Source organism: Mustela nivalis, assembly GCF_964662115.1.
Source record: "Mustela nivalis genome assembly, chromosome: 3".
Classification (NCBI taxonomy): Eukaryota; Metazoa; Chordata; class Mammalia; order Carnivora; family Mustelidae; genus Mustela; species Mustela nivalis.
Genome location: NC_139022.1, coordinates 135,132,280 through 135,150,796, shown reverse-complemented (window position 1 = coordinate 135,150,796; position 18,517 = coordinate 135,132,280). Strand labels below are relative to the sequence as shown.

The following is an 18,517-nucleotide window of genomic DNA, read 5'->3' as shown; positions in this document are numbered from 1 at the left end:
TCTCCATCTCCCAGTGTCTTCCATGTTATTCCTTATGCTCCACAAGGAATTGAGACCATATGATACTTGACTGTCTCTGCTTGACTTATTTCACTCAGCATAATCTCCTCCAGTCCCATCCATGTTGATACAAAAGTTGGGTATTCATCCTTTCTGATGGCTGAGTAATATTCCATTATATCTATGGACCAGATCTTCTTTATCCATTCGTCTGTTGAAGGGCATCTTGGCTCTTTGCACCATTTGCATCTTGCCCGTCTTTAAATGCACAGTTCGGGAGGCTAATAGACTACATTTAAATGTAATTATAATGCCACCAATCTTGCTGCCACTCGCCCAGTAGAACTGTTGTGCAGAGCAAAGTACAAGCAAGGATGGGAAGACGCTTGCTGCAGTGAGCAGTGCTTTGCAGGCCTTGGTTGCTGCTGTCTGCATGGCTCACCTCCTCTCTGGGTCCATTTCCCCACCAAGGGCTTGAACTTCAGATTGCTTTAGTGCTAACACTCTGCAGAAATACTACTTCAACCCGGCAGAGGTTCCCAAATCAACAGGGAAGCAAGCCTGACGCTAAAAGGCCAGGTTTTCTTCAGGGAAGCATCGGCGTCATTGTGCATGTGGAGGTTTTGTCACTTTCCCTGTCACCCTCTAGAAGGAAGCCATTGGTAAAATCTGCCTGACTTGTGGATGACCCTGATCTATCTCTGTCTGTGTCCACATCCGTAACTATATCTGTATCCACCTCTCTCTTCTATTCATTTATTTACTCAAAAATGTTCATCTAGCGCCTTCGTCCCTGCTGGGCATGGTTTGAGGTGCTGGGGATACAGCAGTGAACAAGAGACAGATCTCGCATGGAGCTAACCTTCCAGTGGGCTCAGCAGACAATGAGCCTGGAGATAGAAAAGGACAAGTTAGAAGTGATAGAGGCTGTAGAGGAAAACCAGGCCCGGAGCTGGAGGGTGACCACAGGGGCTTCTCTTTGGATTGGATTGGTCAGGGAAGGCCTCCTCAGAGGTGACACTGTGGCCACGCTGAATGGGGGAGAGGACCAGCCACGGGAAGGTGCGGGGAAGCGTGCTCGGGCAGTGGAGGGAAGAACTTCCCAGAGGCTGTGGAGGCTCCTCCCTGCCCCGGGCCTCTGTGACTCTGGCTGAGCCAGGGAAGCCCCAGGGCAGAAAGATCTGGGGTTCATTCCCTTCTCCCTGGGTTTCCAGAGATGACCATATTTCGAGAGCTCAGAGCGATGTGATACGGAACTCTGGAGCATCTCCAGGCCAATGGAGATCCACGCTGGGAGAACAGAAAATCTTACCGGTCCCTTTGCTTCATTTGGCCCTGTAAGTACGCCTCTCCTTGGAGCCCCTCTCCTCAGAGGCCAAGAGGGCCCCCTTGCCTCTGTGGGCAGCTGAATTCCTGCTGCCCCAGGCCTGGTGCTCGGAAACCACCGGAGAGGGCATCAGGAGCTGCCAGTGAAGGACACAGATGCCACACTCCTACCAAAAAGGGCTGTGACATTTGGTACCAAGGAGCAACTCGGTTAGTGAGGACAAGAGGGAGTAAACATTCATTGAAGCTCTCTGATGTATCAGGCTGCCAAATTACCAAAACTTATTTATAATTTTGCATTTGTTTGGCTATTGGTTTAGCTGCTTTAATGGGGAACAAACTAACAGAGTCTTTAATGAGGTGAAAGGTAGTTTTCCTGTCATCTAAAAATTGGAGCTAGTAGGGGAAGTAGAGTCTCCCTGTTCCACCATGTGCGCCCAGGACTGGCTCCTTCCGGTCTCTGGCTTCCTGCCATCTGAGAGTGCTGCCCTGGGCCACAGGGTCACAGGGGACTCAGACTGCCGCTTAGAATGGCGTTCCTGCCTGAGGCAAGGGGACTGGTAAGTGAGGACATGTCTTTAGTTTTAAGGCTGTGACCTTGGAGTGGTAGTTTTAAGGCTGTGACCTTGGAATGTGTTACTTTGCCTTATTCTTCGTTAGGCCATAGCGTTGCCAGATATAGCAAACAAAAATACAGGACACATACTTAAATTTGAATTTCAGATAAACAATGGTCAGAAGCTCAGAAGGAAAAAAAAAAAAAAACAAACCCAACAAGTAAAATGAATCGGACCCTGCAGTAGTAATTAGTAAAAGTTCATTGTGCACCCACCAAAAAGTCAATTTGCAAAGCAGGGGTACTGAAACCAAAATGTAGAATTAGGGGAGATGTCTGGTTTCAGAAAGCAGCTTGTGTGGTGTGGGGAAGTGACTGTTGTCTACAGTGATCAGTTTCAATGCGAGAATTTTCTTTAATGACAGGACATCGGTTAGTGGTTACCTCATATCCATTTTGGGGGAACAATTTAAGTTTTGCTTATGATTTCAGAGGCGTGAGCAAGAAATGACCCAGGTCAAGTTAGCTCTGCTTGTCTTGCAAAATAAGCTAAATGAAGCTTTGGTTATGGGACTGGTTTTGCTCAGGGAGGTTTCAAGTCGGGTCTCTCTCTGCATTTGATTTTAACACAACTAATAACTTTTTTTTTTTGAATAGGGCATACTTGTACTAACACAATGATTAGGCTTTCAAAAATTGTAATTTAATTTTTATTTTAATTACAGTTTAGTTAACATATTAGTAACATATATATATATAGTTATATAGAGTAACATAGTCATATTAGTTTCAGGTGTGCAATATAGTGGTTCCATTCCATATTCCTCAGGGGTCATCATGGTAAGTGTACTCTTAATCCCCATCACCTGTTTCACCCATGCGCTTCCCCGGCCTTCCTCACCTCTCCTCTGGTAACCATCAGTTTGTTCTCTGCTGTTAAGAGTCTGTTTCTTGGTTTGTCTCTTTTTACTTTGTTCATTTGTTTTATTTCTTAAATTCCACACATGAGTGAAATCATACGATATTTGTCTTTCTCTGACTGACTTATTTTGCTCAGCATTACACTCTCTAGCTCCATCCATGTCACTGCAAATATTAAGATTTCATTTTATTCTTTTTCATTGCTGAATAATACTCCTATGTGTGTGTGCATATATATATATATATATATACATATATATGACAAATTTTTAAAAAAACGTTTTATTAAAAAAAAGAAAAAAAGGTTTTATTTATTTGAGAGGGAGAGAGACAGCATGAGCAGGGGGAGGGACAGAGGGAGAAGGAGGCTCCTGCTAAGCAGGGAACCCCAAGTGGGGCTCGATCCCAGAACTCTGAGATCATGAGCTGAAGGCAGACGCTCTACTGACCGAGCCACCCCAGCACCCCTATGACGCGTCTTCTGTATCCCTTCATCTATTGATGGACGCTTGTGCAGCTTGCATATTTTGACTATTGCAAGTAATGCTGTATAATTGTTGAACTTTTAATTTGGGAAATACTTATACCCAAAAAATTGTTGGTTGTTTATCTGACATTCAAATTTAACTGGGCATCCTGTATTTTTTATGGCAAACTTAATTATCCTAAACCTCATTGTATAGACACATCTAGCTTCAAGAGAGTCTGGAAAAACCTTGTCTTTAGGCAGACAGTATTGTGTCCAACTACAACCTGGGGTTTTAATTACTGGAGGGGAGAAGGGGAGATGGATACTGGGGACAATTAGCAGTCTTTGCTAAAGCTTATATGGCCTCATTCATTCATTTATTCACCTACCAATATTTATGAAGCACCTACTGTCTGACAAGTATTGGATAAACAAGATAGATAAAGTTCCTACTGTCAGAGAGCTTATATTGCAGTGGAGAAGACAATAACGATTAAAACACATGTAGAATTTCATGTAGTAATAAACATTATGGAGAAAAATGAGGCAAGCGAAGTCCTAGAATGTGATAGGAAAGTTGCTTTTCCAATGGGAAGGGAAAGGAAGTTTCTCTGGAGAAAGGACGCTTGAGTAGAGACCTGAATGAAGTGAGGAAGGAAGCGTGTGAAGTTGAGGGGAAGAGCACATTGGCCGGAGGGACCAACCAGCTCCAAGACACTAATGACCTTGGCATGTTTGCGGAGCTAGAAGGCCCATGTGGTGCCATGGAGGAATCAAGGGGGAGATTGTAGGGGGAGCAGGCAGGGGAGGACCTTGAAAGCCATGATGAGTAATTTTTTACATTCTAAGAATGATGAGATGCCACAGGAGGGTTTTGGGCAGGACCGTTATGAGATTTCATTTATATTTTAAAAAGATAACTGCCTGCTGGGCAGACAAGATGGCTCTGGGGAACAAAGAGTGGGAGAAGGGAGAGTGCAGGGGACTGAGCTCGACAGGGCTGGAGGGTGAAGGGACGGAGAAGTGGTGGGGTTCCAGGTCTATAGGTGCCAATATCACCTGCATCTTACAGAGGAGGGAAGCTGTAAGAGCCAGGGCTGGAATCCAGGTCTGTGACTTGAGTGCTCTGTGGGGAGGAGGAGCGGGACTCAGCTCCCAGAAGGAAGGTCTTGCAGCTTTGGGAGATGGCCAGAACCATTCAGCCCTTGGCTCTGACCATGCAGCAGGAGCTAGAGGGAGGAGGATGAAGATGATGAGGGCCGCTTCCCCCCTTCCCCCTACATTCTTCTCAAGCATTGATTCTGTCCGAGACGCCACATCTAAGACAGTCTTATTATTTTCAGCAGCACTAAAATTAAAGCTTGTCTCCTGGGGCGCCTGGGTGGCTCAGTGGGTTAAAGCCTCTGCCTTCGGCTCAGGTCATGATCCCAGGGTTCTGGGATCGAGCCCCGCATCAGGCTGTCTGCTCATCAGGGAGCCTGCTTCCCCTGATCTCTCTGCCTGCCTCTCTGCCTACTTGTGATCTGTCTGTTCAATAAATAAATAAATAAAAATCTTAAAAAAAAAAAAAAAAAGCTTGTCTCCTCCTCCCGGAAAAGAATAGAAATTGTCCCTACTCTTGGAAGTTGGCAGCTCTCAGTTATACCACCCACGGTAGTGTAAACTCTACAAAGAAGGAGGGGACTGTTTTATTCTTTGTGATCCTCGGGCCCCTGGGTTTAGAGGAAAGAGGCTTTGGAACCAGCCACACCTAGTCCTGAATATCATTTACCAGCTGAGTCTTGGTTTTTTGCATCTGCAAAGTGGGATCATAACACAGCTGCTCCTCATAATTGCCGAGGGCACTAGAAGAGAAAATGTGCCTGAAACTGGTAACATTCAATAAATGTGATTCATGTTATGATTTTGTGATCATTTTGGCTGCAGCTTGCTCTAAGCCCTGTTCTTTATCTTTCCACCAGTTCCCTTACTGACCCTAATCTCTTTGTTATTGCCCACTCCCTTCCCTTGCTTGCTTCTGTCGTGATTCTAGGGCCCCACGTAATGTGGCTTTGTTGGAAAATGCAATGAAAAATAGTGGAAACATGCTAGGAAGGAGAGGGGGAGAGTCAGGAAACAAGGAAGGCCCTTCCATTAACCGGTTCTCTAGGTTTGGAATATGAAATATTCATTTAAGTCCAGTGAAAGGCATTGTGAATTTGATGTTCTCACTCAGTTCCAGAAGCATACTGCTGATAAGAAACAAATTAGAAGCGTGGGTTTTCCCCAAGGCCGTCAAGATGTGTGTTGTTGGCAGAGTTGGGCTTTCCCTGTGGGTGACCTAGGCTCTTCCTGAAGCATTAATTTGGATGGAAATGATCACTGCGTCCAATGAGGCCATGAGAGCCTGGTGTTGGATTTGGGAAAGGTATTTGAAGTCCTCTGTATTTGAATCCTGCGTAAACATACTATGCAGTGCATCTGGTTGCTTTTGGGGCCTGGACGGGGCAGGAAGTGGATCTTGATCAAATATAGATCAGCTGGCCAGAGTTACTGGTTACCTAGATGAAAAGACTCACAGAGCTGTGTACTCATAGTGGGAAGAGCCCTTAGAAACCTACAGGGTAAGGATACCGAAGCCCAGAGAGGGGTGCCAATTTGCTCAAAGTCATGCAGCTTTACCTGAAAGTAAAGCATGGAAGAACTTTGATAGGCTGTGTGTTCAGAAAAGTTGAGTTCAAATCCTGGATCTATCATTACATTCCTTGGGTAAGTGACTTAACTTTCTATTCTTTTTTTTTTTTTTTAAAGATTTTATTTATTTATTTGACAGAGAGAGATCACAAGTAGACAGAGAGGCAGGCAGAGAGAGAGAGAGAGAGGAGGAAGCAGACTCCCTGCCGAGCAGAGAGCCCGATGCGGGACTCAATCCCAGGACCCTGAGATCATGACCTGAGCCGAAGGCAGCGGCTTAACCCACTGAGCCACCCAGGTGCCCTGACTTAACTTTCTAAAGCTTCAGTTTCCTTTCTTGTGAGTTGGGGCTGGTAGTTGTTCCTACTTCATAAGGTAAATATGAGGATTAACAAGAAAATCCATGTAAAACAGCACGATGCTTGGCAGTTAAGTACTCGGTAAATAGTGGTACTTTGTCATCTTGATGATAATACATTTTCAGGGCTCCAGGAACTGACAACAGGAAGATCTTTTTATTGCTAACGTGCCGCAGGGCTCTGGTTTGGTCCTTATGAGAGTGTGGCAGGTTGGATTGCATTTCCCTAAAAGATGTATTCAAGTGTCTCCTATGTACCTATGAATGTGACCTTATTTGGAAATAGGGTTTTTACAGATGTCCTCAAGTTAAGATTCAGTCATCCTAGATTAATGTGAGCCCTAATTCAATGCCTGGTGTCCTTATAAGAAGAGGGAAATATGTACACAGACACATGGCAGGTAACGCCATGTGAAGACAGAGGCAGAAATTGCAGTGATGCTACCGTGAACCAAACAAGGTCAAGGGCACTGTCAACCCCCAGGAGCTGGAAAACACCAAGAAGTTTTCTTCCCCAGAGACTCTGAAGGGAGCATGGTTCTGTCAACACCTTGATTTTGGACTTCAAGCCTCCAGATCTCTGAGATGATCAGTTAGTGTTGTTTGAAGCCACCAAGTTTGTGATCTGTTATGGCAGCCCTGGGACCCGAATACAGAGGGTATCTGTTGGGGGTAGGGAGGTCAGGAGAGTTCTGGGCTCCCATCTGAGCAACTATGGTTAGGGTTGGTAGCTATAGAACATTCATTTCCTTATTTATGAATAGAACTGCTGAGGAATATCCTTCCAGAGAAGCCTGAATCTTTGCCTAATGACTTAGTGATGCTAGAGGTGTGTGTGTGTGTGTGTGTGTGTGTGTGTGTGTGCATCTGTGTGCACATGTGTGCATTTGCTGGTTGGGTGGTAGACACAAGTGCCGTGATTAATGAGAGCCAGGAGCCTTTATAATCATGATTGGATATTCAGGATCACAGAATGCCAAGAGCATGCTTGGAAAAGACAGGAGCAGTCATGGTAAGACAGAAAGCAAGGGCTACTGTGTCTCATATGCCTTATGTCTCAGTTGTTCCTCCTTCCCCTTTCCTGTCATGTGAATATAGGTATTTTCTTGTTGGGGTGAGATACTGAGAAAATGGAACAGACTTGGGAAATTGTTGGGATTTGTAAGCCCTTGGAGAATGCTTCTTTCTTCAAGTCAGGTGAGGACCAGGAGAATATTGTCAGCGTTGTGTCTTATGGCCATATTTCCCAAAGACAGCCAGATGGCTCTGTCTTAATTCATGTTTCTGCAGGAGGGTGCTGAGAGTTGTAGGAGTCCTTTTTCTGTACAGAATTTCTCAATCCCCTGTTGGCCTCATTGGTCCTGCCTCTCCGTCAGTCATTCCTTCTCTGCCTCTCCCATTCTGCACTCTGACATAGAATTTTGGGTAGCTTTGAAGTTCTCCTTTTCCTTCTCCAGCCAGAAGGGAAAACCTTCACAGGCGAGAAAGAGACCAGTTTTACTGCTCACTGCTGTAGCTACTATAGGAAATGCGAGCATTCACTGAAAGAAAAGGTGATGCATTATAAGGATATATGCAGTTTTCAGGGCTCCTGTGCCAAGGGTGAAGCCTAGTGGAGGAGGAGGTGGAGGGAGGTGACAGTTCAATTATGTGCTCATTGACTGAGGACTCCTGTAGGAGCCCACGCTTGCAGTCAGTATTTTAACTGGTCAACTCCAGTTGAAATCAGGGCCATTTGATCTTGACCCTCTTGAGCGAAAAGGAAAAGGAAAGGAAAAAGAGATCTAAAAATCATTGGATTTCTAAGGTTATCTGCTCAAGAGGAGGCACAGTGCTCGGCTCATTGATTGGGAAAGGTTTTCAGAGAGAATGTGAAGGGAGAGGATGGGAGAGAGGGTTGATGGCCAGTCAAGGAGGAAATAGCCAAGAGGTAGCCCAATGGCCAAGTAGGAAGTCAAGGTAGGCAATGAAAGGAGAATTCGTTCATCCTGTGCTTGGAGAATTTCTCCTGTGTCTACAGAATGACCGACTTGTGAGAGTTGTTGTCACCCATGAGAAATCTCCTACAGCTGATTTCATTTGTATGAAGTATTCAGAATAAGTAAATCTCTAGGAGGGGAAAGCAGATCAGTGATCACCAGAGGTTGGGGGAAGAGGGGAATGGGAAGTGTGTACTTAGTAGGGTGTCCTTCTGGGGTGGTAAAAGTGTTCTGAAGCTAAATAACAGTGGTGGTTGCACACCACCGCGAATATACTAAGTGTCACTGAATTGTATAATGCAAAAGGGTGAGTTTTATGTTATGCAAATTTTGAGAACCCCATAGCCAAAAATACCCTCTCTTTACCCTAGTCCCTTACAACCACGTTGATGCTGTCGAGGTAGCCTCTGGAAAGATCAAGACTATGGTTGGACTCTGAATCTGGTGGAATTAGCCAGACTGAGTGCTATAGGGGTGTGGGGGTCCTCTCTCCCTCTGTCTGCCCTTCCTCTCTGGCTTCAGAGGAACTCACAGGACTATCAGCACCAGTGCAGAGGAATTAAGAATTTAGGCTTTCAGGGATCTTAATCTAACTGCAAATCCTGACCTGGCCATGGGCGACAGTGTGACTCTAAATGCTACACAGCCTCTCTGGGCCTCAGTTTCCTTGCTTACAAAATAGAGGTGACCATATCCACCTCAAAGCGTTTGCTAGTATGAACTGGGTAAAGCATTTAATACCGCACATGGTACCTTATTATTGCTCAATAAATGCTAGTGGCTATTATAAATAATGATTCTATTATCTTTTGTATCTGCCTAAACATAGTCTTGATGGCTGAGATCCAGAGGTGACTTGAGCCAAGTCCAACAGTCTACTTGTGGGGCGGAGAGAAGAGATTCAGCAACAGTGGAAGATATTATCCTCTCAGTGGTTTTGAACGTGTCCGATAAGTAGTATCCTTCCTTGCCTGAGTCCCGCACCAGTAGAAAAATAAGGTGGAACCTAAGAAGATAGGTGACCCAAATATCACCTTTATAACAATTAAGCTGATTTTGGACAGTGAAGGGAGTTCGTATGGCTGAACCCCAGAATGAGACTTCTCATTTTGTCATAGACAACTGGGTGATTACAGAGCTGCCCAGATCTGGGCCCCGCCCCACTAAACTTACAGCATGAAGGAATGGAGGGGTGCACTGGCCCCCATTGAGGGCTCCTTCTCCAGCCCACCGATCAGGGCAGGCACTCACCCTCCAGGTGGAGAGAGGCCAGGAGCACTATCAACAGAGCTCTGTCCTGATAGAGGTCACGAGAAGGCTGGAGGTGGCTTAACACTGTAGTCTTATAGTCTTGTCTGGGTTGATATAGATCCCATGGCAAGGCAGAGGCTTCCCCCATATCTAAATGGTGCTCCTCCCTCCTTCCCCACATGATCTGACATGGTGAGGGCCATGGCTGGTGCCTCCTTCCTTTATATTTGCAATCACATTGGCAAGGAGTTCTTTGTTACATAAGGAAATAAAATGGCAAAATAACCAAGGAGATAAACAAAAAAAAAAACCTGGGAACAGCCTCATTTTGTCCTATACTTGGGGAATGGTAAAAGAAATGATAGAATTTCCATTCCACAGAATGTTAAGACGCCACTTTAAAAAAGGCTGTTTACAAAGGTTTTGTAATGATGTAGGAATTAAATGACAATGTCAAGTGAACAAAGCATGATACAAAATTGCACACATAGTTTGAACTCAGCTATATTAAAACCTCCCTAGGATTATGCATAGGAAAATGAAAAAATTGGGAGGAAATTTCCAAAATATTAACAATGGTTGTCTTTCTGTTTATTCTTCCCCCATAGTTTATAAATTTTCTTTAATAAGCATGTATTTCTTTTGTGTTGGAAAAACTCTAAAAAAACCGGCGAGGGTTATATGTTATCACATTATCAGTCAAGCCAACAATTTGGAACTTCACAGATTTGTAAGATTACAGGATGCTAATAGTATTCAGAGTATTGAAGTTTCTTAGTTGCTTGTACTGAGATTTTTCTAGTTTAAGGATCAAAAAATATTTTGAAGCTTTCCTGGGACCTATGACTTCTCCCCTCAGAACAGCTCACATATAAATGTACTATCATTTAAGTTGCTTTTAGTTTCAAGTTACAGAAAGCCCTATTCAAAACAGCTTAACTAGTGGAGGTTCATGTAACTAAAGCTTTAGGGATATCAGGTGAAGCTTGATCTAGCAATTCAACAATTTCACCAAGATTCTCATTTCTTCTCTTTCTAGGCTCAGTATCCTACAATGTCAGCTTCATCCCAGAGCTGGCTACCCTATGGGTTCCAAGATGCTAGTGGGAGTTCCTGGATTTTCATTCCTACTTGTTTTCATCTAACAGAAAAGAGTGTCTATGTTTCAGTATTCCCAGCAAAGGTTGTAAGATTTGATGTGATTGTAAGGTTTAGGTACATGGTTCATCTCTGGATCAATATCTTGGCCAGGAAATAGAGGCACTGATTAGCTCAGTCACTTGTCTTGGCCATGGAGTTGATATAGAATTAATGTCCCTGGGACCACATTATTTTCTAAATAGAAATTGGGGACATGGAGGTCCCTTATGAACACAACTTACTGCATAAAATTTAAGCTTATTCTTAAATTCCTCAGAGCTTGCCCATGTACCCAGGTTAAGAATTCCTGGTCTAAACCAATCCCCTCATTTTAGACATAGGGACTCGAGACTCAGAGGTCACAAATGCCCAAGCCATATAGTCACCCCACTGGCAGTCTGCTGCTTGTCTCCCCACCAAACCCCCTCCAACTTCACATGCAATCATGAGTCAGAGATGAGTAAGGAGTAAGTAGAATCCTTAGCAAATCCCCCTGTAGAAGCCAGGACAGATGTGTTTTGATGAAGAGACGGTGAGGACCTTATGCCAAGGGGATAAAAGGGTCCGGAGTGGGAGAAGCGGCTGAGTTAAGCCTCCCATCTATGCCAGCAGGGAAGGGAAATGATAAAAACCAGGCGAGAGGAGGAATGATTGTATTATTCATGCCTGTATCTTGAAGATAATCATTGTAATTTCCCTTCTAAAAACCCTGCTTGCTCAGAGGAAACGACTATATTCTAATAAGCACTTGTTTATGAAACTCGCAGTAATTGGATTGGAATGTGAATTATTAAACTGTACATGGCGTGGCACTTCTTGCTAGGTGTTTAATGATTATGTTCTAATGTGTGGGGCTGGCCTGTCGGCTGCGAAGATAATACTCCTGGGAAGACAATTGTTTATCTCTGGTCAGGGCTAGGGTGTCTCTCATAGACTTCTGAAAGAGCTGGGCTGAAGAGACCCTTACAAACCACACAGATCAGTTGCCTCATTTTAGAGATGGGGAAACTGAGGCTCAGTGTGGCAGGCTCTTGTTGAAGGCTGTGCAGTGATCACACCAGCAATGGATTTTTCCTTTACCAGGTCTCTCACAGTATTTATAGATGACTTGTGGTGGGATCCGTGACTTGACTTCTTCAATGGCCATTTCTTCTTACTTCTATCTGGGGAGGTTGGAAAGCTGACCCAAGTTCCTCGCATTGAGGATTCCTGATGCAAGATAAGCTCCACCAATTAGCTATCCTTGCACAGGCTGTAGAGATGTGTTAGGGGATAACCGTGGTGACTGGATTTACTATTCCAATGGCTGGCCACCAACCTCCAGGACTTTAAGGGGTAGTGGTAGCAGTAGGTTCCTGATGCTGAATTGTAGCTCCGATAGCTTGTCCTTGAGCTCTACGGTCCCTGGGGGACCCCCTTACTTTGGCTCCTTCTAGACTTCTAGTAGAAGTCCCTTACCCAGGAGGTAATTCCCTGCATTAAACATCTTTCTTCCTGACATGCCTAGAATGATCTCTATTTCCTGCCCTGAACCCTAACTCATCCCTCTGTGTTAGCACAAATCATACTTAAGACAGGTAACAATGTTTCTCTCCTGGCTCCTGATCTTATGTTTTCTGTCCCAGAGAATATAGCCCCATCTATCCCTGAATCTGAAGCTCATGAAATCCAAAACTAGCTTCATTATTTTCCCTCCAAAACCCACTTTCCCTATAGACTTTCTTTTTTCTATCTTCATCTCTATTTCTTCCCCATAACTCAGGTTTGGAGGTAGCTTTGGCTTTCTCCTTAGTGCTATCATATGCCTGTCAGATCTTATTGGTTCTATTTTCTCTGTTAGTTAGGGCTATTGGTTTTAAGTGATCCAATTATATTGGATCAATGAACAGAGAGAATTAACAGATAATATGTATATAATAGATTATTTGCATAACTAGAGAGATGGACATCAGGTATGGTTGGATCCAGGGGCTCAGAGAATGTCATGAGGACTTATTCCATTGCTCTTTCCTTATGCCCTGCTTTTTCCCAGTCTCTCTCCAACAATGACAGGCCCTGACAGCTCTAGTCTTACATAATTTTACTTCAAACCTTGTCAGGATAAGGTTGATCTTTCTTATTATTCCCAGGAAAAGTTCTAGAAAGAAGTCTTTTTGGTAAGATTGAGCCAACCACTTGTCATGGGTTGAAATATGTTCTCCCAGAAGACACGCTGAAGTCCTGACCATCCTAGCTCAGAAGGCGATGCTTTTTCGGTTGTAGTTTTGTTGTAGTTTTGTTGTAACTCATCCAGTTATGATGAGGTCATAGGGGAACAGCGTAGGCTGTGAACCCTAAGTGACTGCTGTCCTAGTGAGGAGAACAGAGTAAGACACAGAACATAGAAAGCCACACGGAGATGCAGAGACACAGCAAGAAGAGGGCCATGAGGCAGAGATGGCAGTGATGGCACCACAAACCAGCGAATGTCTGCCAGCTACTAGAACTTCTTAGCTGGCTATTCTCACAGGCCTCTGAGCTTTGTCTTCATCTCCACTAAGGCATTTGTAATGGTCAGCTGGTGTTGCTGTAACAAAATACCACAATTCTTCCGAGGACCTTCTCCTTGGCTTGCAGATGTCCTCCATCTGGCGGTGTCCCCAGCTGGCCCTTTCTCTGTGCCCAGGCGTCCCTGGTAGGGACACCAGTCCTCTATAGGACACCAGTGCTGTGGCATTGGGGCCCACCCTAATGGCCTCATTTTAACTTCATTACTCCATTACTCCCCATCTCCCAATAAGGTTACATTCTGAAGTGCTGGGTGTTCGGGCTTCCACATATGAATTTGGGGTGGGGAGGGACACAGTTCATAACAGTGGTGAAGACCTTCTATTTTATTTTATTGATATTTGAATGCTTCTTTGAACTTCCCTAGAAGGTGGTAGGGAGGATAGGAAGGATAGGGAGGCATATCTTGGTCTATATCTTTTTATCTCCCATAATGTTTAATATGCTTCTTGGACTTAGCAAATGCTCAAAATTTCTTCCTAAGTGAATGAAGGAATATGAAGTAATTCTTTTTTTTTTTTTAAGATTTTATTTATTTATTTGACAGACAGAGATCACAAGTAGGCAGAGAGAGAGGAGGAAGCAGGCTCCCCGCTGAGCAGAGAGCCTGGTGCGGGGCTCCATCCCAGGACCCTGGGATCATGACCTGAGCTGAAGGCAGAGGCTTTAACCCACTGAGCCACCCAGGTGCCCCAGTAATTCTTGATTAATAAGAATTTCTCATTCCCCAAACTTTGGGGGCAAAAAGAACTCTATAGCACAGGCAGCATTGGACTTGATGTCAGAGACCCAGGTTCTTCTCCCAGCTCTGTCACTTTCTAGCTGTGTGATCTTGGGCAAATTACTTAGCCACTCTGGACCTCAGTTTCTTCATTTGTGAAATGGGAATCATAATGCTTTCCTGTCTGTTTTATAAGGTTGTTTATGAGAATTAATGAAATTGTTTAGTCATTCATAAAATAAACACATGGGATACGATGGTGAACAAGCCACACAAGGTTCCTGTTCTCATGGCTCTTTGGGGAGCAGAGGATTAATAAGGTCATCAGTATAGAAAATAATTTCATAAATTGCTAACTTCTGTGTAGACAGAAAAGGGATGTGATAGTGAAGACTTGTCTCCTAGAAAGGGTAGTTAAGGAAGACCTCTCCAAGGAGGGAACACGTAAGCCACGATGTGAATAGTGAAAAAGAGGGGCACCTGGTCTGGGTCAGTTGTTTAGGGTCGTGATCCATGGGTCCTGGGATTGAGACCTACATCGGGGGTCCCTGCTCAGTGGAGGCCTGCTTCTCTCTCTCCCTCTGCCTGTTGCTTCCCCTGCTTGTGCTCTTTCTCTCTCTCTGTCAAATAAATAAAATCTAAAAAAAAAAAAAAAAAAAAAAAAGTTAGTCTTGAATAGTGTAAGAGCATTCTGAGCAGAGGGAATAGCAAAGGCCCTGAAAGGGGAGATAGTGAGTGAGTGTCATTACAGCAAAATAAGGTCATTTAAAAACTGAGGCTCAGTAATGGGGAAAGTTTCCCAGGCATTGTAGAAAGATCCCTGGAGCTGGGGCTTTGTCCCTGACTCAGCCACAGAGTAGGCTTGGGACATCACTTCCTGTGTGTGTGCAGCTTGGGGCACAGCACTGCCTCTCCTGGGCTCCTCCCTGCTCCTCCTAGTCCTGCCAGGCTGCCAGCACTGGGGGATCATGCAGAGGGAGGTGCTTTGAAAACGTAAAATGTTGTACAATTTCCAGGTGGTATCATTATTTGAACACATGTTACTCATGATTAAGGGATTTGGACTTTGAATTCAGCAAGTAGCTTGCTGATCAAATTTTCTGAAGAGAGCTATTGTCACCCCCGTTTAGGGCTCAAAAGTGCTTATGTCAGGCTTTTCAAAGCAAATTGATAAGAATTAAGTAGATGCTGGAGCAGGGAACTGCGAGCTGTCTTTCTTCCCCACTTTCTCCCCTACGGAGCCTCTATACACAAAATTTGGTGTGGGCAATCACCTTGTTGGGGATTTTGATGCATATGAAACTATCTTGGGGGTGAGATCACTGGATGTGAGTGTGTGTGTGTGTGTGTGTATAGTGTTTTGTGTTACAATAGAATATAGCAGAAAAGATATCTTAAGCATTCTACTGCCGCCAGAACTGACATGATTGAACACGATACACATATTTCTTGGGTAGTGAAATTGCACCCAAGACACATATAAATGACACAGTAACAGAGCATTCTTTTAAGAAGAGCTTTTTACTTCAAAGTTCTCGGTAGTAAAGCGTATTGCCTTTGAACTTGTTCCCAGGTTTCTCTTCCACACTGTAAGAACTACCTTCCTCCTTTCCCCCAATCTCATCTGCCGTTATGCAGAGACTTTCATATCTTAAGCCTCCTGAGGCGTGGGGTGATTCCCCCTCGCGCCACCCCCGCCCCTGCCCCCCCTCACCGCCCACTGCTCACTCTGAAGGTTGCCGGATGCTGAGGCCTTTAAGATAATGAATATGCATGCTGGAAAGGTCACTGTCAGGAAAAGGGAGCACTGTTTTCTCTTTTCATCTGGGGGAGGTGCCAGGGGAATCTTACCAAGCCCAAGTTTAGAAATCAACCAGGACCGCGCTAAAAACCTTCCTGGGTGATTCTTTGGCTGTTGGCGGTTTGAAGAATGCATCCTCTCTCTCTCTGTTTCTACCTCTCTCTCTGTGCCTGCTGCCTGGCCTCTAGCTTCTGTCTCCATTTCTCTTTCTCTCTTTCTCTCTCTTGCTCTTCCCCACCACCTCTCTCATCCCTTATTGATTTATCTCATTGGAATAAAGTTCTCTTCAACTAGCGGGGCTTTCGTAATTGAAGCTCTGGGGCATATCAAATGGAACAGCTAATGGTGACATTTTTTTTTCCCCCCGAGGCAGATTATCAATTATGAATGCCTAGGCAATCAGAGATCAAAAGAGTCCTGTTTCCCCAAATGAAGTAGTGGATTCTAGAATGAGATGAAATGAAATGGAGCTAATAAGCTTTTTTTCTTTTTTAAAGAGAAGGCTGAGGCATTTGGAACTGTAGGTACAAAGCTCAGGACCACGGCAACCTCCTTGCTTTGGTTTCAGAGTTTTGGACAACTTGCTCACAAAGCCCCAGTGCCAGCAGCGTGCACTTAGATGAGCCGGGAGCAGAGACCCTGGGAGGGTGAGCAGGCTGGTGACTTCGTGAAAGACCTCTGTAGTCCAAAGGGCTGATGGGAACCTCATGTGGGCTGCCCGGGCTGTGACCTTGCTCTCCCTCCCTCCTGTTAGCCATCTCCACGCTGTCCCAGTGGCCTGGGACTGGTGATTTCCAGAGAAGGATGATACCAGAAGATTCTCCTGATATTGATCAGGAGGGAAACACTCTTCTCAGGCTGTTATCTTTGCTGCTTTCCTGGGTTTACCCATCCAGGGGAAATGCAACAGCTCTGTCTTTATCTGTCTGTCTGTCTCACACACACACACATACACACACACTCTCTCTCTCTCTACACAGTAGCTTCACTTCTCAACATAACCAGAAACCACACAGTCTCAGCTGTGGGGGCAGAAATCCCGTGGAAGTACACTGGGCTAATTAGTTAGGGGAAGTGACTGCAATCTTCATTACTTTTCGAATTCACTAGAAGTGAATTAATGAGGATATACCAATAATGCATGTTCAACATAGAAAAGTTTGAAAATCGAGATCAACAACTAAAAGAAATTAATTTCATGTATAAGGGAATTTCTTGTTTATTAAATACTAGTTTCTTTTTTTTTTTTAAAGATTTATTTATTTATTTGACAGAGAGAGATTACAAGTAGGCAGAGAGGCAGGCAGAGAGAGAGAGGAGGAAGCAGGCCCCCTGCTGAGCAGAGAGCCCGATGCGGGACTCGATCCCAGGACCCTGAGATCATGACCTGAGCCGAAGGCAGCGGCTTAACCCACTGAGCCACCCAGGCGCCCCTAAATACTAGTTTCTTAAATTGAAAAAGTAATCTATGAGCAGTGGAAAACATTCAAACCCTTCAGAAGAGCATGAAAAAGAGTAAGATCTCCACTCACTGGACTTCCAGAAAGAAAGAATTCCAGCCCGAAAATCCAGAAATTGGCTAAGACTGTACGAATGTATATATATCTCTAGGTAAATGAACTTAACCCTCCCCCACCCCCGCCATAAATGAGAAGATAATGTACTTAATGTTCTGCACCATACTTTTAAACTTAATATATTCTGGCCATCTTTTCATGGTAGTACATATGGATACATTTTTTAATGTGACAAATATTCTGTGATTATCATGTGCTTGACTGTTTTGAATACCATGCTAATGTGTGAATATTCTGGAATAATATAGTGGAACACAAAGAAAAGCAAAAAAAATGGACGCTCATGACTATGGGGAAATGATACTTCATTATTCAAGAATCCATATCTTTGTGGAAAAATTTGACAAAGTAATTCATTTGTCTTTCTCTAACCCAAGCCCTCCCTCTGGGCAAATCCCCCTTGCGCTCTAAATTCCTGTCTGTCTTTGATGTCAGCAGAGTCACAAGCCATAAACACTCAGACTCAGTCATCTTTTGTTCAAGGACGTAGGGCAAGAGGTGACGGAACTGCTTCCCTGGGGCCTGAATGGTATTGGTCTTGAGAGCAGGTGTTTAGGGAGAGAGTGGGCCACGCTTCCTAGTGTTGAATATGGACAAAGGTGTTCATGTGTTCTTTAATGAGTATATTTCTTGTGACACATGAGGCCTTCTAAAATGTGGGGACCATAACAGGGATCCCTCCTGCCCAGGTCTCTGGGTGGTATGGTACCCTGGTATGACGCAGTGACTATTAAAATATTAAATTGGATCCCTACAGTTGGTTATAGATGCTGCTTTGAGACCCAAGTGATCCCTTCCCAGGATTCCTGCTGTCCTGGTCCTCCTCAAAGCTCAGGTCCTTCCCATACTCAAACAACTAAAAGGTTGATGGCAAGCACAAGAAAGACCTCCATAACACTACTCTAGAGCTGCGGTCCGTGTCTCTTCTGATTAGATAATGGATGTGCCCATCTGGTTGTTAGATATTTTGACTATTACCTCTGTTTATGAGTAAATAACCAATGAAAACTCTGCCCTTGCCTCTCTGGAGATAGTTTAGTGAGATGGAGACCAGTGATATTAGGAGTGAGGTGGGTACTAAGACAAGACCAAGCCCAGGTGATAGGCTGGGTGCTCTTGGTCACATCCATTTGATCGGATGGCACATCAAGGCCACCGTTACCACTTTGGTTTCCCCAAACAAGCATCTTTGGCAGGA

At 44.4% G+C, this 18,517-nt stretch overlaps 1 long non-coding RNA gene across 1 annotated transcript in view; it reads left to right on the top strand.

Annotated features, from left to right (window-relative positions):
• The first annotated feature begins 1,809 nt into the window (after nt 1–1,809).
• Nucleotides 1,810–18,517, top strand: part of LOC309861830 — a 159,408-nt gene continuing 142,700 nt past the window's right edge. Inside the window, exon 1 of the long non-coding RNA XR_014310224.1 lies at nt 1,810–1,886. This is a non-coding gene — a long non-coding RNA (uncharacterized lncRNA). The remainder of the gene's footprint in view (nt 1,887–18,517) is intronic.